Source organism: Leopardus geoffroyi, chromosome B2, assembly GCF_018350155.1.
Source record: "Leopardus geoffroyi isolate Oge1 chromosome B2, O.geoffroyi_Oge1_pat1.0, whole genome shotgun sequence".
In the NCBI taxonomy this organism is placed as follows: domain Eukaryota; kingdom Metazoa; phylum Chordata; class Mammalia; order Carnivora; family Felidae; genus Leopardus; species Leopardus geoffroyi.
This window is the reverse complement of record NC_059332.1, coordinates 9,212,109-9,236,581: the sequence shown is the minus strand read 5'-3', so window position 1 is coordinate 9,236,581 and position 24,473 is coordinate 9,212,109. Positions and strand designations below refer to the sequence as shown.

Here is a 24,473-nt window from a genome sequence, read left to right as displayed (position 1 = left end):
GCAAGTGAGGGTTTGTTTTGTTTTGCTTTTTTTTTTTGGTTTTGTTTTTTTGCGGTTGTGGTGGTTGTTGTCTCTCATCATAAGTGTACTCTTTACTCCCCATCCCCTATTTCATCCATCCCCTTACCCACCTCCCCTCTGGTAACCATCAGTTTGTTCACTAGAGTTAAGAGTCTGTTTCTTGGTTTGTCTCTTTTTTTTTTTTTCCTTTGCTCATTTGTTTTGTTTCTTAAATTCTACCTAAGAGTGAAATCATAGGGTATTTGTCTTTCTCTGACTGACTTATTTCACTGAGCAGAATACTCTCTAGCTCCATACATGTTGTTGCAAATGGCAAGATTTCATTCTTTTTTATGGCTATGTAACATTCCATTACATATATGTCACTTGTTTTTTGTTTTTTTGGTTTTTTAGAGTGAGCAAGCAGAGGAGAAGGGCAGAGGGAGAGAGAGAATCTGAAGCAGGCTACACACTTAGTGCGGAGCCCAGCGCACAATCCCATGACCCTGGGATCATGACCTGAGCTGAAATCAAGAGTCAGATGCTCAACTGACTGAGCCACCCAGGCACATAAATTAATTATTCCATTAATTTATGTGTCCATTTTTACGACAGTACCACACTGTTTTAATTACTACCATTTTGTAATACAACTTGAAATCTGGAATTGTGATACCTTCAGTTGTGTTTTTCTTTTTCAAGATTGCTTGGAGGTCTTTCAAGGTCTTTTTTCATTCCACACAAAGTTTCGGGTTGCTTGTTCTAGTTCTGTGAAGAATGCTGTTGGTATTTTGATAGGGATTCCATTAAATGTGTAGGCTGCTTTGAGTAGTATAGACATTTTAACAATATTTGTTCTTCCAACCCATGAGCACGGAATGTCTTTCCATTTCTTTGCATCATCTTGAATTTTTACATCAGTGTTTTATAGTTTTCAGAGTAGACATCTTTCACCTCTTTGGCTTATTCCTATGTATCTTTTCTGACCATAATGCTATGAAACTAGAAATCAACCCCAAGAAAAATTCTGGAAAGAGCACAAACACATGGAGGTTCAATAATATGCTACTAAACAATGGATGAGTCAACCAAGAAATCACAGAAGAAATAAAAAATTACATGGAAACAAATGAAAATCCCAGTCCAAAATCTTTGGGATGCAGCAAACGTGGTTCTAAGAGGGAAGTTTATAGCAATACAGGCCTACCTCAAGAAGCAAGAAAAATCTCAAATAAACAACCTTACATCTAAAGGAGCTACAAAAAGAATAAACAAAACCAAGCCCAGCAAAAGGAAGGAAAAAGTAAAGATCAGAGCAGAAAGAAATGATACAGAAACTAAAAAAAATAACAGAGTAGATCGATGAAACCAGGAGATGGTTCTTGGAAAAGATCAACAAAATTGATAAATCTCTATCCAGACTCATCAAAAGAGAGAGAGAGAGACTGCGCACAACAGAGGACCCAAATAAACAAAACTGCTAATGAAAGAGAAGAAATAACAACCAACACCACAGAAATACAAACAAATGTAACAGAATATTATGAAAACCTATATACCAACAAATTGGACAACTTAGAAGAAATGGATAAATTCCTAGGAACATATAACCTACCAAAACTAAAGCAGGAAGAATAGAAAATTCTAACATACCCATTACCAGCAATGAAATTGAGTCAGTTATCAAAAAAACTCCCAAAATACAAAAGTCCAGGACCAAATGGCTTCACAGGTAAATTTTACTAAACATTTAAAGAGTAAATACTTATTCTTCTCAAACTGTTCCAAAAAATAAAAGAGGAAAGAAAACTCCCAAATTGATTTTATGAGGCCAACATTACCCTAATACCAAAACTAGACAAAGACGCCACACAACAAAAGAGAACTACAGGACAGTATCTCTCATAAATATAGATACAAAAATCCTCAATAAGATACCAGGAAACCAAATCCAACAATGCATTTTAAAAAACCATACACCACAATCAAGTGGAATTTGTTCCTGGGATACAAGGATGGTTTAATATTTGCAAAACAATCAACATGATACATCACATCAATAAGAGAAGGGATAAAAGCCATTTATCAATCACTCCAATAGATTCAGAAACAGCATTTGACAAAGCTCCTGAGCAAAGTAGGTTTAGAGAGAACTTATCTCAACATAATAAAAGCCATACATGAAAAACCCACAGCAAACATCATATTCAATGGTGAAAAACTGAGTCTTTCCTCTGACATCAGGAAAAGACAAGGATGTCTACTCTCACCACTTTTACTCAACATGGTGTTGGAAGTCCTAACCATAGCAATCAGACAACAGAAAGAAATAAAAGGCATCCAGACTGGTAAGGAAGACGTAAAACGGTCACTATTTGCAAATGACATACTATTATATATAGAAAACCCTAAAGACTCCACCAAAAAACTATTAGAATTGATAAATGAACTCAGTAAGATCACAAGATATGAAATCAATGTACAGAAATCTGTCACACTCCTACACGCTAATAATGAAACAGCAGAAAGAGAAATTACGAAAACAATCCCACTTACAGGTACATCAAAAATGATAAAATATCTGGAACTTAAAATTTAAGAATTAAAGTTTAATGTAGCCAAAACTTGAGTTTAATGAGACCTATAATTAAAAGAGAATAAAGTAGCAAATGATTACCTTGGGCCAATCAGCTTTAGGCAGTGCTAACAGCATGCTAAAAATAGAAACCAGGTGGATTTATTAACCTTGCCTCTTGCCTACTTGTCAGCCGCCAAAGTACTTGCCTGTTGAGGGCATTTCCCACCTGGGTGGCTGCTGCAGATGAATTATGAGTGACGCTCTGGCGACAAAAGAGGCCTCCCTGGCCACTGTTGTGGTGACGCCTTCCTCAAGTTCCGCCAAAGACAAGTGTTGTCAGAGCCTCCAAAAAGGGAGAGGACCGTCTCAGCTAGAGGAGGCATAATATCCTGGCCCGTGTCAAATGCTCACCATGCAACCTCTCCTTTCCTCTTCTTTTTAAAATGTATTTTCCTGGGGCACCCGGGTGGCTCAGTCAGTTGAGCATCCAACTCTTGATTTTGGCTCAGATCATAATCCCAGGGTCATGGGATCAAGCCCCACATCTGGCTCCGTGCTGAGTATAGAACCTGCTTGAGATTCTCTCTCTCTCTCTGTCTCTCTCTCTCTCTCTCTCTCTCCTCTCTCTGCCCTTCTCCCCTGCTTGTGTTCTCTCTCTCTCTCTAAAAAAAAAAACAATAATAAATAACTAAATAAAATGTATTTCTTATCGCCTCCCTTCTGTCCTCTCCTTCTTCCCACCCCACTTAACTCTACTTTCTCTTTCTGGCCTTCTCTCTCCATCTAGTCCTCCTCTCTTGCACGCTAAAGTGGATCCAGACATTTATTCAATTGAACAAATAATCCCACAGAGCTTGTGTGGGTTCAGGCATTGTGCTACATGCTACAATTGGTAGGAAAACAGCAAGTGCCTTGGCCCCCGCCTTCTTGAGAAAGGGGTGAAGCGAGGCCAACAGACAACTCAAGCAAGAGGCATCGCTGATCCTCACACATGGGAGACACAACCCGTATGAGCATCAGAGAGAGCTCACATCTGCATGGGAACGAGAAGTTAAAGAAGCAGTCATGCTAAGAGGACACTGTGCTTGTAGAGCGCAATTAAAGGGCACAGGTACATATATTTACCATCTCGTGCCTTGGATTACTAAGAGATTATTTTATGGCCACAGTGAATTTAAGGAAGGGATAGCAGCACACACAACTTCTCATAAACAAGTTGGTGTGATAGGATATAGCCCAGATTTTGAGTCAGGGGGACGTGGATTTAAGTCCCTGCTCTCTTCCACAGACCTGGGTGACCCTGAACAAATTACTCCAATTCCTCAGTCATAAGACGGTAGTATTGACCTACTTTTAGGGTTGCTACAAGAATTTGAGTATTTACTCAAACCAAAGGTTATTCAAACCTTTCCAGGCCAATAACCTTTCCCCCTCGGCCCACACATAATCAAAGACTTTTCCTTACTAGAACACTGGGCAGAAACCCTCTCCATTTTCTCCTCCCCTCACTCAGTCTGCCCAAGGGAGGGTATGATTGACACTAGGGGGACCCTTGCTTCCTAGAAGGGAGGGAGCAGTGCCTTCAGAGTCTGGACTCTCTCCTGAGATGCCTTCCCGAAGGCTGCTCAGTCTTCCACTCCTCTTCCCACCATGGGGCAAGCCCCCCAGGCAGCTGCTCAACCTGCCACTGGGATAGATCAGCTCAATCCAGTTTTGTGGGAGCTTCTCGTTAGCCCCAGAGCCATAATGACATCTCCAGTTTAGCTTTCCCAGTATCAAAGCTGATATCCAGCAGCCTGAGACCTAGGAGTATTTGTCAATTGATTCACAGCCCATAGGAAGGGGTGAAAATGGAACGAACTCTCACATCCCAACCGTTATTGTAACTCTGGAACATAATGGAGAAGTTATCGTTGAAGGAGGAAAAACTCAGAAAACACAATGGAAAGGACTGGTGCGACATTTACCAAAACAAGTTGACATACAGCACTCTTCAGTCGTTGAAAGTCCCCTGGCCTTATCATTCGCTCCTCTCCAGAGAGGTGAGGCTATGACTACAGCCAAAGAGGATTCCCTGTCCTCTGCTCCCCTTCGTTACTCTCTCACTCAAGGTATCTGGCAGGCAGCCCTGTCCTTGAGGCTGGAATGTAACTAAAATAAACGATAATTTAATCCACGGTACTATGACCTACCCGGAAAAGATAATGTGTTTACAGAAAGGGGAGGTCTGCAAGGATTCTATTAAACAACAAAAGAAAAAGAAAAAAATTTTTGAGTACGTGAATACGCTATGAGTGAACAGGTACCACAACTAGGTGGCCCAGGTACCAAGTATGATGCAACTGGGTCCATCTGACTAACATGGCTCGATCACCATGACCATGATGCCCACCCAACTGACTCCCTTTACTTCTGATTATACTTGCAATTTGTAGGAAAAGTTTCCTACATGGGATGTGAATGGAATGACTACCCAACATCAGGATTTCTGCCCTGCGTGTCAATTGTATTAGCCACAGTGAACGGATAAAAAGGTATTCTGTTTGGTTGGTGTCCATCCCTGAGTCCCATCAAGTCTAAGTACCCCAACAAAAATCAAGACTCTAGACTAACTAGCAAAGTTAAGAACAGGACCCTGAAGAGCTGTGACTCCACCAAGTTATTGCTGTTCCCCAAAAGGCTTGCCACCCGGCTCTAAAACCTTTGCCATTACTTGCCCTAAAATTGAAAGGTACTTTAGGAACCCCGGGGGTCTCCAGCCAGTAACTCACAGCAAGATGTGCAGGAAGAGGGCCACCAGTGAGGGCATGCTAGGGGGCTGTTCAGGTGCTGGCACTGACAGGAAGTCCAGCCTGGCCGGCAAAAGCCGGGCCTGATGATCACAGCATCCCCGGTCATCCTGCAGACGGTCATCTTGCAGGGACAGGAGGAGGATGGGACACTGTCTGCAGTGAAGCCATCCACAAGAAGTGGACAGAGACTAGCTAGCAGCAACCCAGGGTTAGAAGCCCATGCTGGCAGAAAGGCAGACAAGGCAACTCCCCCCTGGAAAGCAGGACCCTCGTCACTTAGCCAAGGCTGATGGCCGGGCCTCAATCGCTAGATGGTAAGCAGCTCCCACGTGTCTGTAATTATTTGTTTGTGGGCCATATTCTGGCTACGTTTGAGTTCTCTACAGGCAAAGAGGAAGTTTTACTCATCTTTGTGAGCCTAGCACCTAGGACAGTGCCCAACAGAGAAAGAGCGGTAACCTGCCCAAGGCGTCCCAGGCAGTTAATCCCAGCTCAGTCCTGGCTCCCTGCCTTCACCTGCTGCTTCACATCAGTAAGTGATTGGGAGGAAGGAAATGGGGGTGAGAGGGCTGGAATTTGCTGGAAGCTTCAGCACCCACAGGTACTCTATCTTCACCACACCCCTCCCTGCCCCCAGAACAAGAGTCAAAAGCTTTTCCATGTGATTGAAGACAAAATCAGCTTTTCTTGATTTGCATGTAAGTGAGACCATACAGTATTCGTCTTTGTCCGACTCATCTCCCCTAGCAGAGTGTCCTCAACATTCATCCATGTTGTCACAAATGGCAGGATTTCCTTCGCTTTTTGGGGGATAATATTCCACTGTATGTATCTTTACAGTGGAATATATATATATATGTATGTATGTGTGTGTGTATATATATATATAATCATTATCCATTCATCCATCAATGGACACCTTGGTTGTTTCCATGTCTTGGCTATTATGAATAACGCCACAATGAACATGGGGGTGCAGTTATCTCTTCCAGATAGTGATTTGATTTCCTCTGTGTATATACTTGGAAAAGGGATTGCTGGATCACAGAGTAGTTCTGTTTTTAGGATTCTGGAAATCTCCACACTGCTCTCCATAGTGGCTGCACAAGTAGGTAGTCCATTTTCAGTGGTGCTTCTGGTCCCATTCCTATTGTCCTCACTCTCCAGTCCTAAGCACTTAAAAACCCATGTGCCCCGATTTTCGTCACCATTCCTAAAACCCAGGGTGAGGGAATGAGAAACAGAAAGAGAGGCTAAGGAGGGGAGGGGAGGGGAAGGGAGGGGAGGGGAAGGGAGGGAAGGGGGAAATAAAGGAGGAGGGAAGACAGAGAGGGAGGCAGGCTGTAGTGGGACTATGTGGAAAGATAAGAGCTTGATGTTTGGAATAAGTTTACTGCACAAGCTCTTCCCCGGCTGGCCACTGGCCTGAATCAGGACTCACAGACACCAGCCTAAACTCCCATGGCTTTGAGGCAGGGCCCTGGGGCAGCCCTTGAAGAAGGAGCACAAACAAGAATATTCTATCAAAGGCACATCGTAAAGGGGTTTAAACTCTAACTGGGTCTGGGACTTAAGAAAACCACATGAGAAAAAAGTCACGGACTTCTGAAAGTAAATAAACTAACCAGAAATTGAGAAGAAAACCACAGAGACTAGAGTTATTCCCAATGATCGATTTCTAGTTAATGAACGAGTTCCACATTTGGAAATGTGGAAAGAAAAGGAGAAGCCATTCAGCTTTAAGCAAAACCTTGCGATGTGTAAACATGGTTATAAAACTATTTACCAAGTTGTTTGGAAACATTGACTTCAAACTTAAACATCTTCCAGATAAAAATAACCTATGTTTATTCCTCTGAAACATCTCTGGCCATCACAATTTGCTCATTTCAGATATCAACCATAAAGTCCTCCCAAGGACATAAGACAGGATTCCTAGGGCATCTGGAATGTTTCAACACCAGCAACTCCATTTGCAATAACCATTTAATTCAAAGGCCTAGCCTTCTTATCGTGGGCACATCTTATTAATTCTGAAGACACGAACAAAGTAGTAAGCATGCCACAGGGGAAAGCGCACAGACATTGGTATGAGACAACCAGTTCTGCCACTAGCTAGCTGGGTGTCCTTGGGCAAGTGATCTAATCTCAATGAGCCTAGCTCTTGTCTACCAAATGAGGACGGGAATCAGATTATCATTAGGATAATTCTGAAAATCCCATGACAAAATTATATGTAACATATTTTTTGCACACGGCCAAATGGCTCCTCCATGCACACTTAATGGGGAGTGTTCTCCAGGTTGAGTCTCTGCTCCAGGGGTCCTGCAGAGCACCCCTCTCCTTCTCACTTCTCCTGTGAAAACAGTTCCAAATTCCTATTTTTACAAATTTAAAATAACGTACAAAACCAGAAGAGATTCAGCAACCTCCATCTCCAACACAGACGAGAAGCAAGAAAAGAGAGTCACATCAGGAGGGAGACTCCTGGATTAATTCATACAAAGCAATAAGCAGAAACAGAATCATTTCCATTGGTCAGGGCAAGAAAGGAAGAAACTTAACAGAACACTGGTTTTCTTCCTACATTTAAAAGTGAAATGGGGGGCGCCTGGGTGGCGCAGTCGGTTAAGCGTCCGACTTCAGCCAGGTCACGATCTCGCGGTCCGTGAGTGCGAGCCCCGCGTCGGGCTCTGGGCTGATGGCTCAGAGCCTGGAGCCTGTTTCCGATTCTGTGTCTCCCTCTCTCTCTGCCCCTCCCCCGTTCATGCTCTGTCTCTCTCTGTCTCAAAAATAAATAAACGTTGAAATAAATAAATAAATAAATAAATAAATAAATAAATAAATAAAAGTGAAATGGGAACACCATATGGAGCATAAGAGGCCACCCTGAGAACCTGAAGAACACCCAGAGAAAAAGGACGCGGGGGGTATTCAGACACGCCTTGGAGTTGAGTTGGAAGGAGACACGGCAGGCTAAGAACAGTAAACACACGCATACCCGCACATATGAAGGCTGGCTCTGCCTGAGAAATAGTAAGTTGCCCGATCACCAGGGGAGACTGAAATTCCCAAGTGCACAAAACTTCACAAGTCCCTCAAGGAGCCAATGCTCAGACGAGCCTTCACACAGTACTCAAGGCTATTTATGCTCTGGAAAGTCACGCTTCCTCCTCAAGGCAGCCAGCATATCCCCAGCAGCTCCTGAACGGTACATGGAATCTTTAAATTCCTAAGAGTCCCAGACGAGGACTTCTTAGGAAATTCTGACTCCGAGAGATCAAGGGTGGGACCCAGGCATCCCTGGGTTTCAAAAGCCACCCAGATGGTTCTGATGGTGACTGCTGGTTAGGAATGAGTGCCGTAGACCACGGACACTCTGGACCACCGCAGATGCCTTAGGCCCGTTGGATGTGCCTTTCGGACACACTGAGCCCAATCCCAACCTTTTGAAGCTCCCATCCACTTCACTCTTTCTGAACAATAAACACCGATAAATTAGTTCCCACATTTTCACCCAAAATCCAAAGCCAAGGCTATTCAGCAGGAGCACCCCACCTTCTTCCCATCTCCACGCTGAAGCGAGTCAAGTCCATCCCCACCTCCTGGGTGGACAGCGGACTTCTCTCGAGGTCCTCAGCTGACCAGGGGTTTGACCTCATCCCTCCTGACATTCAGTCCACTCTGTACCACCACGTCTGTCAGCTTCTTCTCCCCAGGTTTCGACTTCACTGCTGTCTTCAAACAAGGACAACTCCCCTCTGTCTTAAAAAACAAAACCAAACTCCCCTTGATCCTTCCCGCCATTGTTTCTTGTCTCTCTTCTTCAAAGTCCCCAGATTTCTCTCTTGAGTGGTCTACACAGACATCCATTTCCTCCCACCTCGGGCCCCTGTAACACCCTCCCCCGCCCCTCCCCCGTCTCCAAGCTACTCGGCTCAATTACCTTTTCCTGGCTCCCCAATGTGCACGGTGCTCAGCAGGATCACTCGCCAGGGCAAACTGGGTCTCTGTGGTCTCAGGTCACCCCCTCTGCCCTCCCCCAAGTTCACACCTTTTCTGGCTTCATCTGCCCCCAGATGCCAGTGATCTCCAAACCTCCAACTTCTCAGCTCTGATAGCTCACAGCTCGCTTTCCCTTCAGGACGTGTCCATTTTGAAATCCTGCTCTCATCTCAACGTGGCCCAAGCAGAAGTCACATTGTAAGGCAACCTCTATTTCCAGTTTCCTCATTCCTGTCCAAAGTAGTCCCATTTGCCAAGATACTCAAAACTCCAAGTGCAGAACAGCCTCGTCTTCTTCCTCTTCTGACATCTTCCTCTGCAACCCTATTGGGTTCACAACTGGGTGAGCCACACAGTAACCGCCACATCACCCGTCATCTTGCACAACTACGTCATCCCTTTGGGTCTTGAAGCTCTTTCTTTTTATAGATTTTAAATGCCAAAATACTAGGGCTGTTAAACACACACACACACACACACACACACACACAGATGTAAAATTTTAAAGTTTCCTTCACCCTTCCCAATAATCTGGATGATTATTGTGAGGGTCAAGGCCACTGGGATGAGACCACTAGCTACATTTTGGTAACTATCATTCCAGAACTAAAGACAGAGAGAGAGAAAGAGCATATTGATTTTTTTTTAATTTAAATGGGAGATGGGATCATAATATACATGCTGTTCAGCAACTTGCTTTTACTCAGTGTGATAGATCTCTTTCAAACTGCCTTCCTTCTAATATTTGTATATGGTTCCATTAAATAGCATAATTTAATCTGTTCCTCTACTGCTTAACATTTAGAGATCTTACGATCTTTTTTTTTTAATTTTATTTTAAAAAGAGAGAGAACACAAGTGGGAGAGAGGGTAAGAGCTGGAGAAAGGAAGAGAGAGAGAGAAAGAGAGTCTCGGGCAGGCTCCACACTCAGCACAGAGCCTGACACGGACCTCTAACCCACGACCCTGTGATCATGACCTTGAGCCAAAATCAAGGTTCAGATGCTCACCCAACTGAGCCCCAGACATCCTGGGCTCTCATGATCTTTAAATGCCTACTGAGAAACTTGGCTCCTCAAACCACTGACTTATTTGGCAATTAATACTAAAACAAGAATCACGTGGAGTGGCAGCTGGACATGAAACAGAACTCAGGACATGCGTGTAGGGACGTCAGGAAAGGAAGGGTGTAGTTCCTGAAGACAGGCGCCATCATCATACAGCCTCTGCTTGAATCCTGCCAGGGATGGGGACTCGTGAACTCCACTGGTCATCAATTCTTTTATCTGTGCAACTCACAGCAATAAGGAATTTTATGACGAATTAAAACCTACCTCCCTAAAGCTTCTGTCCCATGAGTTTAACTCTGCTAAGGACACAGAATAGCTATATTCTTCAAATATCTGAAAACTGCTATCCTATCATTCCTAAGGCTTTTAACTTAAACACCCCTTCTTCCTCAACAATCCTCATATGAATTAGCTTCCTGCTCACCTTCCGTCAGCTATGCCTCAGTTTTCCAGTGTCCTTCTTAAAAGCTAACAGCTTTGGGGAGCTGTGACTACACCACACAGCGTGATCTGCTGTGACCACCTGCTCTTGTACAGGAGAGCAAGACATGTTTCCTGGGTCACTGTACCCCACTGCACAAGCCAAATGGGGCAGCTGCAAAATTGCTTTGTATTCTATCTAGTTCATTCCCAGATTTACCAAATATTCCCCTAATGATTCCTGCTTTGAGACTGTGCTCCATACCCTTAGACGTAAAATACAAGAGTGGATAAGAGTCCAGGGTTGGAACCCTAAATTCCTGGGTCAAAATCCATGGGATCTTACACAAGTCACATACCCTTCCGTTTTTTTCCGGGAAAATATTATTTACCACATAGGGTTGTGGTGTGGCTTACACGAGATCATTCGTGCCGAGTGTTTGGCACAGCATAGAGGAAGCATTCACTGTAAAAAGTTTTATTTATCGCTAGATAAGCATGACGACCAGAAGCTGAAAGGAGAAATAATGCCATAAGGTGGAATAAGTATACCTATGGCCCATACTCCCTCGGGAATCAAGCTGCATTTTCCTTTCTATCAGAAGAGAAAGAACTTGTATCTTTTATATACCCAACTGTCTGATAAATAAGCAAAAAAACTGTGTCTCACTGTCTGCTTTAGAAGACAGCTGATTTTCTTAATATTCCCACATGCAAAGCCACGCTGGTGGCTGTGAACACACCCCAACTAACAACCCCAGCATTTTCAGATGATAAGTAATGTTTACCTGATAAGAAGTTCTTTCACACTTCCTAGGTACACGAAACCTACTCACATATCAGCTTAGATCTCACGGTCAAAAAAAAAAAAAAAAAGCTTTCCTTCCACCCCGTCACCGTATCTTTACTCACTCCTCCCTCTGCCCCATCTTTTCTGCCTTGAAGTACCCTACATTCCTTCCTCCCCAGCACCTGCAAGGGCAGGTCTTTTCTTCCATTCACCGGATATTAGCCGAACACCACCCACACCCATCTCGCTGAAGTTCTGTGCTGTGACACTGGCATCCCTTAGATTCAGAAGTGTGATGGAGCTGGCGATGGGGAAATGACAGCAAATGACACCTACCTGTTTACTGACTGGTCTGCAAACCCGTTCCCAGGGGATCACCTACCTTACCTGATATTCACAACGACCCCTCACTGTAGAGATTATTGGCTTGTTTTACAAATCAGGAATCAGGCTCAGAACGTCTAAATAGCTTGTCCAATACGTATCTAATAAATACTGGCTCTCAGCTTAGAACCCAGCTCCCCCACCGGCTATTCCACCTTTCTTCCTACTCCCCTAGAGCCAGGTGAGTTCACAGGACAGATCTCAGAGGGAACCCCAAACATCAATTGCACAGTGTGTGTCTGAACTCTAGTCTCCTTTTATACAGCTAGTATTCCATCGTTCCTTATAAGATTTTTGCATGGATTCTTGTGGCTTCATCAATATGTGCTGTTTGCATGGAGAAGTGAGTAGCAGAATAGCATTTCCAAGGAGGAACTATCTCAGTGAGCAATGGTGAGTGCATGGAGAGCTTGGTTTGGGGTGGTTCTATTGTGTGATGTTACAAGAGAAATATTTATCTTATGAAACAACTACTCATTCGCTAAAGTCACCTGATTTGGAGCCTGAGGAGTCAGGATGAACCAAAAATCCGTCCCACCTTTACTGAAAGTGACTTAGACACATGCAAAGATGTTCATAAATCAAACCTTACAGTAAAAAGTAATTCTAAAGCACGAACATGGACCAGCAGAACTGCACGTTTTCTTTCCATGTTTCTGACTAGGAAATTTTCTAAAAACATACTGGTCCCAACTTCCATTTCTGACAATATGAGGAGTTCAACGTTCACAGTGACAGCACAACTAATAATCCTACTTTAAATACAAAAAGCATCCGGGTGGGGGCATGGGTAAAAAAGGTGAAGGGGATTAAGGGTACACTTATGATGAGCACTGAGAAACGTACAGAACTGGTGAATCACTATACTGCACACCTGAAACGAATACAACACTGTATATTAGTAAGTAAAAAAAATGAAAAGCTGGGGTACCCGGGTGGCTCAGTTGGTTAAGCCCCCAACTCTTGATTTCAGCTCACGTCATGATCTCACAGTTCATGGGATGGAGTCCCGAATAGGGCTCTGTGCTGACAGCAGATTCTCTCTCTCCTTCTCTCTCTGCCCCTCCCCCACACTTTCTCTCTCCCTCTCTCTCTCTCTCTCTCTCTCCTTCTCCCTCTCTCCCTCCCTCCCTCTCTATTTCTTCCTAACTCTCAAAATAAATAAAAACTTTAAAAAAACCTGATGCTTTTTTTTATGTTTATTTATTTATTTTTGATAGAGAGCGTGAGCAAGCAGGGGAGGGGCACAGAGAGGGGGGGACAGTGGATCTGAAGCGGGCTCTATGCTGACAGCTTCAAGGCTGACAGTAGTGAGCCCAACGCGGGGCTTGAACCCACAAATCACGAAATCGTGACCGGAGCTGAAGCTGGATGCCCGACTGACTGAGCTACCCAGGCACCCCGAAAAAAAGCATCAGTTTTTAAATAGACCTTATTTTTTTAGAACAGTTTTAGATTTACACAAAATTACAAAGACAGTACAGACAGATTCCACACACCCCGCAGTTTCCCCTCACATCTTACATCGTATGGCAATTTGCCACAGTTAACGAACCAATGTTGATACACTAGTATTAACTAAAATACATACTTCATTCAGATTCCTTTAGTTTTTACGTAATGCTCGTTTTCTGTCCCAGGATCCCATCCAGGAAACCACATGACATTTCATTGTCATGTCTCCTTAGGCTCCTCTTGGTTATGACAGTTTCTCAAACTTTCCTTGTTTTTGATGACCTTGACACTTTGAAGAGTACTAGTCTGGTATTTTGTGAACTCCCTCAACTCATGTTTGTCTGAGGTTTTTCTCATAATTAGAAGAGGGTTATGGGTTTTGGAAAGGACGATCGCAGAAATAAAGTGTCACTTTCCCCACACCGTATTAAGGGGAACATACTACCAGTATAATTATCACTGTGGATCCTGACCTTTGTCACATGGCTGAGGTCATGTTTGTTAGGTTCCTGCACTCTACATTTACTCTGCCCCACCTTCCCTTTCTACACCATCCTTTTGGAAGGAAGTCACAACGCACAGCCCACACTTGCAGAGTGGAAATTTACACCACCGGTATCATCTGGAATTCTTCCGCAAGGAAGAATTCTTCTGCAAGGAGATTTGTCTATTTTCCCCCATGTATTCACTTATTCAATTATTTTATATCAGTAGGAACTCACTGATGCTCATTCTATACTTTGGCTTATCATCGATAGATGATAGACCTATAATTTCTACTTCTTGATACTCCTACAATTTAAGCCTTCTTTACTTTGTTGCTCAAATCTTTCCACCTCTAGTCATTCGGACCTCTTTCAGTGAGCTCCTATGTCAATTTGACACATTCTCACCACGAGCTTTTATTCTGGTTTTGGAGAAAAGTATCAGAAACCAACATGTGGGTACAGGTGTCCTCACCACTAACGGAGTGTCACTGCCTGCAGACCCTTTCAGCTGAAAGCGCAAGGAGCTATGTGTATACACTAACTCTGGAATATACACACATCTATAAATACTCCTACGTGCTGCCATCTATATTTGTGAAGCTAAACATGAGCTCATATTGCCACGCTTGATCATTTTCATGCACAGCTGAACTGGTGGGAAAATTCCTCAGAAGCCAGAAATGCAAGAAAGCAGAAATCAGACGTGTAGGATATCTGGCACGTGCTCCAGACAGTCCAGAGCTTGGGCACCAGAGACCAGGCAGGCAGGCTGAGAACGGAGAGACGGGAGGAAGAACTGGAGACTCGGCAAAAAGTGAAGACGCGTCTTGAAGTCAGGACTGTTCCGTAAGTCCTGAAAGGCAACGGCTAACTAGGGAAAACCGCCCTCCCCGCAGCCAAGACAGTGGGGTGTGCGTTCATAGGGGCGCGACTCTCGGTGGAGAGGGGAAACGTGCAAAGACTCCCCTGAGAATGAGAGTTTGGAGGCCTAAATTTACGTGCCCTGTATGGCCCAAAAAAAAAAAAAGTCCAAAGCAGAAAGTACAATTTAAGTGAGCCTGGATTGGGAATACTCCCAGGTGTCCCCGCAGAAGGGGAACCCAAATGTTTTTTTTTGTTGTTGTTTTGTTTTTTAAATATTTTTTTTTTCAACGTTTATTTACTTTTGGGACAGAGAGAGACAGAGCATGAACGGGGGAGGGGCAGAGAGAGAGAGGGAGACACAGAATCGGAAACAGGCTCCAGGCTCTGAGCCATCAGGCCAGAGCCTGACACGGGGCTCGAACTCCCGGACCGGGAGATCGTGACCTGGCTGAAGTCGGATGCTTAACCGACTGCGCCACCCAGGCGCCCCCCCAAATGTTTTTTAAAAGGGCTGCGCTTTAAATCCGGGTCTCAAAATATTCCCACAGTTAAAGTACAACAGGGCAACGAGGCATGAGCACCCAATCAAAAATCACCAAAGACTCTTGAAAAGTGAAGAAGCCAATCACAAAGACACATATTATATGACTGCATTTACAGGAAACAGCCAGGATAGGTCAGTCTACAGAGAGAGAATGTAGGTTAGGGGTTGCCAGGGACTGGGAGGGGCAGACACGGAGAGGCAGGATTTAGGAAGAAACAGGAACTGCTAATGACATGGGCCTTTCTCTGGGGTGGGGGACAGAAATGTTCCAAAATTAGCTTGTGACAATGGTTACACAACTCTGTGACTATACTAAAAAACATTTTGAACCCTATACTTTAAATGAGTGAACTGGAAGGTACAGGACCCTGGAATAAAAAGAGCGCATGAATGGAAAATTTGGTGGAATTCAAAAACTCTGGAATTTATTTAATAGTTATACATTCGTGTTGGCTTTTTGTCATTTTGACAGATGTACCACGTACGATGTTGACGCTGGGGAAAACTGGGTGAGGCATACATAAAAACGCCCTGTGCTATCGTTACAACTTTTCTATAAATGTAAAATTATTCCAAAACGGTAAGTTTTTTTTTTTTTTTAATTACCAAAGAATGTGACCCATCTATTACGAAGCAAAGGGCCATCTTTAAAAGATGTGCAAGTCTTTTCTTAAAATACTGCTAAGACCTTGGTACCTTTCACTTGAGTTTATGAGGGCTGATTACAAAATAATACTACAAAGGCCACCACATTCAAGGCCTTTGTGGGGAAACGAGGTGCGTTAGTGGTACACCCCACTTATGGTCACCTACCCTGCATTTTAAGGTCTTCACTGATGGCCCTCCATGATCTGTGGCTTTGGCTATCCTTAGTCACTTTTTCACCTGAGGTTATTTCCTTCTGTGTAGCAAACTTCACGTAATTGTCAAGTTCAATTGTTCTTAGAACCATTTTCGTTGCTCTTTCCTACCTTCTCCAATTCTTCTGGAAACTGCAACAGAGGACCAAAGCTAGACACGCATTAGTCTAATAAAAGTTTCAAGGCTGCCAAGTACACAAGATCTGGCTTTCCAGCTCTCATGCAAACTTATAAGGGGTCAGTTTCGAAATAGTTTCATAGCCTACTACCTGCCTTAAAATTCTCTCCGCAGTTTCAGCTCTCAAAGGGGCACACTCATAATTCCTCATTCGTTGGTATGAAGAAATTGAGCCCCAACCTAAATCCTGAGGAAATGATTTTTAGTTTACGGCCACATTCTGCCCTTCCTTTAACCTAAGATAGCAGAACTGGCAATCAGATAAAGATATGTCTAAAGATGCTCTAAATGCTTCAGTAGAAAGATAAACACCACGTAAGTCAACTTCAGTTTTGCAGCTTAGTAAAGCTAACTATAAAACTGAGCTTAGCTCAATGAGGCTGAGATTACAAAAATAAATGTGAAATAGTCTACCACTATACTCTTTTGTAAACTCTACCATTACATTAAAAACAAAAAATTAAAAATCATTTGTCCTTTCCTCCACATAAACTGACTCTCGGAATATAATTTCATAGAAATGCTGGTTTTCTCCCCTTCCGTTAAATAATCTGCAGGCAAACGAACATGTATTGTTTGGAGAAGAATGGAGAAGGGAAGAAAAACAGCTCAACAAGCCCTAGTAGACAAGAAATAGCCACGCTGCTTTACATGATCTTTTTTCTAGAGTAAAGCACCCCAATTCCTAAATTCTGATTTTACACTAAAAAAGGGGTGCAGTGGTCAGGGTCAGGCCACCCCAAGATGGGGCCACTTTGGCATAAAGATTGTTTTGACTTAAAAGCAATCCAAACTGCAGATGCAGAAAAATCTCCTTCCCTCCCCCTCCACTGTGTAAATTTACATTGGAAAAGACAGCTAGAACCAGAAAGAGAGCTATGAACAGAGATTCCTCTTTACTGAAGAAATTTATTTGCATAGCAGGACAACCTTTGTTTTCTAAACATCTCCTCACCTTCCTGCTAATGGTCATCCTCCCCTTTATATCTCCAGACCTTACCCCTCTCCTTAGCTCAGGAGGTCACAAAATAAGTTTTCTGTGGCCTGAGTGTCTTCAGAATTTTCATGTCTGTGCGGATTCCTCATACATATGCTATTAGATTTGATTTTCTCCCGTTAATCTGTCTCATGTCAATTTCATTCTTAGTCCAGCTAGAAGGACTCTGAAAGTCATAGAAAATTTCCTCCACCTCAACAGATGAAAGGAGAGAGGATTCCAGAACCCCAAAGGCTAACTCAATTCAGCCAACATTCACCAAAAGGCACACATTACATTTGCAGAAATAAAAAAGTAAAATATACATGTAGAATCCTATTACCTACAGCCACCAAAAAGTGGAAAATAAAGAGTCTTGGTTTGCGGGCTTTACCTTCAAAAAGTGTTTCTTTACAGGGCACCTGGGTGGCTCACTCAGCTGAGTGTCTGACTTCGGCTCAGGTCACGATCTCACCGTTCATGAGTTCGAGCCCTGTGTCGGGCCCTGTACCGACAGCTCAGAGCCTGGGGTCGGCTTCAGATTCCGCGTCGCTCTCTCTCCCTACCCCTCCCCCACTTGCACTCTGTCTGTCTCTCTTTCAAAAATAAATAAACGTTTAAAAAAATTTTTTTAAATAAAAAATTTTAAAAAACAAAAAACAAGCCTTCCTTGCTATTATTGAAGATTCTGGAAGAATAGAATTTTAGGGCTGAACAGGTTTTCAGCAGATGGGCATACCAAGAGTTCTGACGAGATACAGCTGACACCAGTTAGAGACAGAGCCATTTTCATCCCTGGGACTTGAGGATTGCAGGGGTCTTTAATATTCTTATGCCTCAGTCCAGAATGGATTTCTCTCCATGTGAGGGGAAACTGGAAACAAACCCCAATTTCTCTCCCCACCATGTGTGCTACTGGAAGGGGACCTCGGTGCTCCCCATTGTTAAGCAGAAGAGAGCAGACCCAAATTGGGAGTCACTTATGCTAAGCCCCAATCGGCAAAGACTTAATACCTAGCCTAGCTGTAGTTTTGATTACCCAGGAATGTAAAAAACTTTTTTAAGTTTATTTATTTATTTCAAGAAAGAGAGAAAGAGAGCAAGCAGGGGAGGAGCAGAGAGAGAGGGAGAGTGAGAATCCCAAGCAGGTTCTGCACTATCAGCACAGACCCCAACGCGAGGCTCAAACTCATGGGGCTTGAACTCATGAACCATGAGATCATGACCTGAGCTGAAATTAAGTCAGGTACTTAGCCGACTGAGCCACCCAATGCCCCCCACCCCCAGGAATATAAGCTTTAACTAATCAGCTCAGAATTACCTGGTCAGCACCAATGCAATAATCCCACCAGAGAGACTGTTCAAGTCCCCTTAGGAAGGGGACCTTGCCTGGAACAATGCATTCTTTGCTAATAATTTCCTTTTTCCGCACCCTTTTTGCATTTAAAAGTCTTCCCCTGGGTAGCCAGTTGCGTGACTCTTGATATCAGCTCAGGTCATACTCTCACAGTTCACGGTGTCAAGCCCCCTGTCAATCCCAAGCAGGTGCACAGCCTGCTTGGGATTCTTTCTCTCCCTCCCTCTCTCTCTCCTCTCTCTCTCTCAAAATAAATACGCAAACATTTAAAAATGTTTTCCTTTTCTACGGCTTGTCGGAGCTCCTTCCAATTGCTAAACGGGGTGCTGCCCAACTCACGAAAGGCTGCATAAAGCCAATTTGATCTTTAAATTTACCCAGTTGAATGTGTGCTGTTTAATACCACAGTCCTGGGGAATGAGAACATAGGAGGGGGCGCCAGCGTGGGAAGCCCCGTCCCCGACCTCCTCTCCCACCATGACTGGCACTCCATGCTCTTGCTAAGGGGCAAGGCAGTTCCTGGAAACAGAAACAGAACTCTCAGAAAAGGCAGAAAGCAAGTCAAATGTCACAGGAGCTCTGTATATACAGATACGAATCACTCCTAGGAGACACTAAGTTAAAAAAAAAAAAAAAAAAAGGCAAGGAGTGGAAGAACTGTCTACTCTCAGAAACACAGACAAAGAGATTCTGTACACACGTATGCCCAGCCCATCTCTGAAAGGACGTCACTGGCTGCCAGTGGGGAGGTGATCTGGGCAGCTGCAAAGGGGCAGGGGGAGTGTGGGAAGGGACCCTTCATTATATCCTCTTTTCTGCCTTGTGCTTTTGATACTAAGCATATAAGCTACCTAGGCAGAAAACGAATTTTTTTTTTTACTGTACTTTTACAATATAAAAACCACAGGGGCGCCTAGGTGGCTCAACTGGTTAAGCGTCCGACTTCGGCTCAGGTCATGATCTCACAGTTGGTGGGTTCGAGCCCCGCGTCGAGTTCTGTGCTGACAGCTCAGAGCCTGGAGCCTGCTTCGGATTCTGTGTCTCCCTCTGCCCCTCCCCCGCTCATGCTCTGTCTCTCTCTGTCTCTAAAAATCAACATTTAAAAAAATTTAAAAATGAAGTAACATAAAAGCCACAAAATTAATTTCAAATAACTTTTAAAATTTAAACAAATAAATAAAATTAAATAAAAACAAAGACAGGGTAAAACATAATGCCAGAAAAAAAACAAAAAAAAAAAAAAACAAAGAAGTTTTAACTCTATGACATTCATAATGAAACCACTTCATGAAATTTCACAGAAGGACTTTTGAATTTAGCCAAAGTTCCTCTAGATCTAGTTCCTCTAGGCCTTAGCAACCTTCTGTTGTCTACCTTTGCTGACAAATTAGAACTACAGAATGATGAATGCGACAAATCAGGGGCTGGGAGAAGATGAACTGCAGTCTTTGTGATTTTAATTACTTGTTTGACCTCAGAATTTAGAACCACGGGGACAAAAACTGTTCAAAGGTTACCCCTCCCTCGATCTTTCTCACGTTAGACCTGAGTTCTGTGCTGGTGTTTGGTAAACAAGCCTGCGAATGGACTCTTTGTAATAATAAGATGGTTGGGAAACCCCCAGCACTATCAGCCCAGAAATCTGAATTCAACACTTAAAACCGCTTTCATGCTGTTATGGGCTTTGAAAACCAATTTGGAGTCCGATTGATTACTAACGCATAAAAGATGAACCGCTGACAACTTGAGGAAGTTGTAACCACAGCCCCACTGTTACAAGGAACTGGATATCTGATTCACCAAGGGCACGTCTTCGGGAGAACCAGAAAGCACATTACAAAGAGGTCAAAGAGTTCATCGTGGGGGAGATGGTCACATTTCTTAAGCCCAAAGGGACAGAGGTCTTTTCATAAAGCACATTTTTCAGCTGTACAAACTACCTGAAGTTAACTTTTCCCACCGAGTATTACACTGATCCTTGGTGAAATTGCTAGAAATAGCCATTAATACGACCACAGCAAGTTTCTCCTTTATCTTGTTTACTGAAAGGGTTGACTTACTTAAAATAGAAAGCTTCTGGAAGGCACACAACCAAGTTCTGTTATTAAATTACACATACTGAATTCCTTTTACAAGTTGCTACTACAAAACATAATTCCAGATTGTCTCTCCTTAGACAGAACCTTTTTCAGAAACCTTTCTTTATAAATGTAATTCGGAGGCCATGCTGCAAAACACTTGGGTATAGGGCATCTTTTACACACGACACCTGATTGTAGGCTGCTGCGGGAAACTTCCACGTTTTGCCCACACAAATCTGAGAAAACGGGCCCAAAACTGATATTAATAATCCCAAGGAATGCATACATCAATCCCACATAATACAACTGGGAATGGAGAATTTAAACAAGCCAAGGCTAATTTCAAACTATCAGCAACCAGGCCCTTCATTAACTCTCCAATCAGATATCAGGCCTACGAATCTGAAATGCAGGTTCCAAATAACAAACAGACCTAACCAGTTGGTAAAAAGAGTTGGCTCCCAAGCCTCACTGAATTTACTCATTCGTTCCAATGCAAGAACATAAATAAAATTCCCGTTCAACAAACATTTATGAAGTTCCTGCATTGTACTCAGCACACCGAGATGACGAAGGTTCACCCTCAGTCACTGCCCACGAAGAATGCTGTTCTTTTCTCCAATCGAGTCTCAGTAGCTTTGCTCCAACAGCTTCCTCTTCCTGGAAGATTCTGCAGGGCCCATCTGGCCCCAGCCCAGCACATTCCCCTTCTCGTCCTAAGGCGGCAGCTCGCAGGGCGGCTGCAGAGGCCTGGTGGCCCCCGGGCAGTGGCACGTGCAGGGACTCCCTGAAGCATGCAGCACGTTGTATTACAAGGGTTCACATGCGATACAGTGGTTGAACAAGCGGGTATGGGTTTGTCGCTTGATTAAGGTACACCCTAACCAATCTCCGCAGCCCCATTCCAACCCAGTTATTTGGCCTCCCAGAGTCAGGCAGGGCAGAAAGACCAATTAATATCTAAGACGTAAGGTAAGCCCCGCAATATGGTATGCAAAGTCCCGGGGAGAAACAGAAAAAACGAAGGGACCCGTTTGCCCCTGGAGCGGAGGGAGACAGCAAGGCCAAGGTTACAGAGAGCAGGCGGAGATGAAACAGGAAATGAGAACAGGGAAGAGGACGAGGCTCAGAGAGAGAAGGAAGAGTGTGGGCGGAAGCTGGCAGGTGCGAAAGGCACACGGCATTTGAGGCATAGGAAATAAACAGTCCCCTGGGATGACAGCACGGGGCACAGGGCAGTAAGTGGTGGCTGCCATACTTCCTGGAAGCACAACAATCAGACAGTCCTGGGCTCAAGTCCTGCCTCTGCCCCTTTCCAGCCTCTGGGCTGCCGGCAAGGCACTAAAGCCCCGTAGGCCCACTGCTTACATTGAAATTTGCAGCATAAGTTTCAATGCTGTCACACCCATTAAATGAGATAATGTACGCAGAGCAGCTGACTGAAGGCCTGAGAGCACATGCATTCAATATAGAGAGCCGCCGGTGTCATTAAGCCAGAAAGGTAAGCCGAGGCCAAGCTGGGAAGAATCCACTCTTGTTCCATGACAGAAAGGTTAAAGCTCCAGAACCCACTGGGCCTCTGCTTAAAATGGCAGGAAGTATGTGGTCACGCCTGCACATTCTCTGTCCTCTCTTCAATTATTGTCAAGTTAAGCCACCAGATTGCGACACCAGTCAGCATTTTCCAGACGGGCCAGCCTACCTCCTGGACTCACCCAGAGTCCCCCCAGATGGAGACGGCTCATTCTCCTGCTCTGTGTGCACAGGCTCCCTCAGGGCCACGCCATGGGGCAGTCCCCAGCTCCACCAGCCCTGCCCTCTCGACTCTATGGAATTCACAGCCTTGCCCTCAACACATCTTATCGCTTGGTATTCGCACACTGTTTCTGCAAGTTGAGCAATCTCTTCGGAACCACAAAGGAACTTTCCACCACGTTTCTGTGCAGCCCCAGGAAACACTGCACTCCATGTTCAAGGTCGGTCACTGGCCACAGGCTTATCAGGACTCCGGGACCCCAGGGGCCCACGCCCACTGCCCAGAACCCTGCCATTCATTCTGATTCCCATGCCCAGCCACCAAGCTCCCCTTTGTCAACTTGCAGCCATGTGCCGCTCGGACTTCCTCCTCCTCCGTGACTCATCGTCCCATGCAGACCTCCTTCCCTCTGCCGACCTCCTCAAAGCCCTCCCTCTGCTCTACCCCAAACCCCGCACGGCCTTCCCAGCTCTCTCCCTTCCCTCCCAGCCTTGGTGGAGAACTATGTGCCAACGGGTGAGCAGAGACAGGAGCGTCACTGCTTTTCCAAGTTCCCCTCCCCTTTGCTGCCTCAGCCCACTTCTCTTCCACCATCCTTCTAGAAAAGCTGTGCTCCCTCCAGACTCAGCCCAAACTCCTCCTTTTATGAAGTGAGATGGTGCGAGGGCAGGCGGGGGGCGGGGGGGTGGGGGGAGGGAGGCTCAGTCGGTTAAGCGTCTGACTCCTGATTTCGATTCAGGTCATGATCTCACGTTGGTGGGATTGAGCCCCATGTCAGGCTCTGCACTGGCAGCACAGAGCCTGCTTGGGATTCTCTCTCCTCTGTCTGCCCCTCCCCTGCTCGCACATGAGTGCATGCTGTCTCTCTCTCTCTCTCTCTCTCTCTCAAAATAAACAAACAAAATAATGAAGTGAGATCATGCACGCAGAGCAGCTGACTGAGTGCCTGACAGGAGGGTGGGTCTACCCTCTCCGGTCTAGCCATATGCTCTCGGAATCTCCCAGCCTAGAGAGCTCAGTTACTGCCCAGCCTTTTCCTCCGCCTCCGGCTCACGTCCCAAGTCCACCTGCTTCAAACTTTGGGAGGAAGTCTGCCAGATCCCCCCCAGTCCACAGGGGTGGCTGGCTAAACCCAACTGTCACCCCTACCATACAACCACACCCGGACTGTCATCACTGCCCCGAACAGCTTCTCTAGGAATCTTCCACTCACTAGGCCAGCCCCCACCCGCCCTCTTTCCTCTGCACCTACTCCTCAGTCCCTCCAAAACTCTGGATGTGTCCCTTCCCTCTCCCATCACTTCCAAGTACTTGTCGGCATCTTTCAACACCCCTTCTTCTTAACTGCCTAGCAACCCTCTCTGCAAACGCCCAACGGTTTTACTTTTGCTCCTAGAAGGAGCTGCTCAAAGAGAAAAATCGCATATTGGCACAAACTCATGCCTCTCAAAATTTGTGGTTTTCAGCCCCTCGATTACACCCAGCAGCCTGTGAAATGGACCGTGCACACCCCCTTCTCCACATCCCAGAAAGACAATGCTACGCCTTCTCCCATCCTCAAAGGCCCGCCCTCCTCCATCCCTGCACCTGCGGCCGTATGACTCCTGCCCTGCTCCACAAAATTAAAATCTTCCCACACCTTATGTCCGTCACTGTCTTCCCTTTGATGGCAGCATTGGTGCCCAGCTTCAGCTGGCCGGAGAATCACCTGGGGAGCCCCTCCACCCCAACATTTGATTCACCAGTTGGGGCCGGATTCCTGAAACACACGTCAGTAGATTCTGAAGAATGTCCATGCATCAAATTTTATGGAAAACTCGTCTCTAGCAAGGGTCTACAAAATCCAATCCTCGGCCAATCCCAGCCCACTGCCCG

At 44.8% G+C, this 24,473-nt stretch overlaps 1 protein-coding gene across 5 annotated transcripts in view; it reads right to left on the bottom strand.

Annotated features, from left to right (window-relative positions):
• MBOAT1 (membrane bound O-acyltransferase domain containing 1) overlaps nucleotides 1-24,473 on the bottom strand; it is a 106,480-nt gene that overhangs the window by 74,044 nt on the left and 7,963 nt on the right. Inside the window, exon 1 of one of the 5 annotated variants that reach the window (XM_045497257.1) lies at nucleotides 24,238-24,335. The exons of 3 other annotated variants lie outside the window; for them this stretch is intronic. The gene's annotated coding sequence lies outside the window, so the exon portion shown is untranslated. Of the gene's footprint in view, nucleotides 1-16,203; nucleotides 16,370-24,237; nucleotides 24,336-24,473 lie in introns of those variants that run through there. One more of the 5 variants, XM_045497256.1, reaches the window with a different exon arrangement.